The following is a 543-nucleotide window of genomic DNA, read 5'->3' as shown; positions in this document are numbered from 1 at the left end:
GCTAGCGGGACTTCCTCTCTCTCTCTCTCGCCAGCACCAGTTTACACCATAATCCAGCCAGGATTAAACCCCTCCTCCCTCTATCCATCCTTTTCCCTCTCTTCATCTCACTCACTCTCTCTCTCTCTATCACATACACATTACCACAAACACCATTGCTCTTATTTTCTCTAAGGCTCTTTGACCTACTGTTTCTAGTCCTGCTTCTTTTTTTACAAGTTTTGATGGTTTCACTCTCTTTTTTCTCTCATTCTTCCCTCATGGCTTTCCTTTACCTTTTCATCTGTCCATCCCTCAATGTTAACCCTTTTTCCTAAGCTTCATCTATTTAATGTGTACTTAGAAAGAGAAAGAGTAATACACTGAAGAAAGAATCTGGCAGTTGTACAATCAAAAAGTGATATTTCATAGAGTAGAACGAGGGGAGAAAGAGAGAGAGAAGAGGAGAAAGGAGAAGAGGAAAGAAGGAGAAAAAGGTTAAAAAAAAACTGGAACTAACAGGAATGGGAGAATTTGAGGAAAAAGAAGTGGAAAGAGATGAGA

This window comes from Labrus mixtus, chromosome 22, assembly GCF_963584025.1.
Source record: "Labrus mixtus chromosome 22, fLabMix1.1, whole genome shotgun sequence".
NCBI lineage: Eukaryota > Metazoa > Chordata > Actinopteri > Labriformes > Labridae > Labrus > Labrus mixtus.
The sequence above is the reverse complement of the archived record's forward strand: the minus strand, read 5'-3'. Positions refer to the sequence as shown.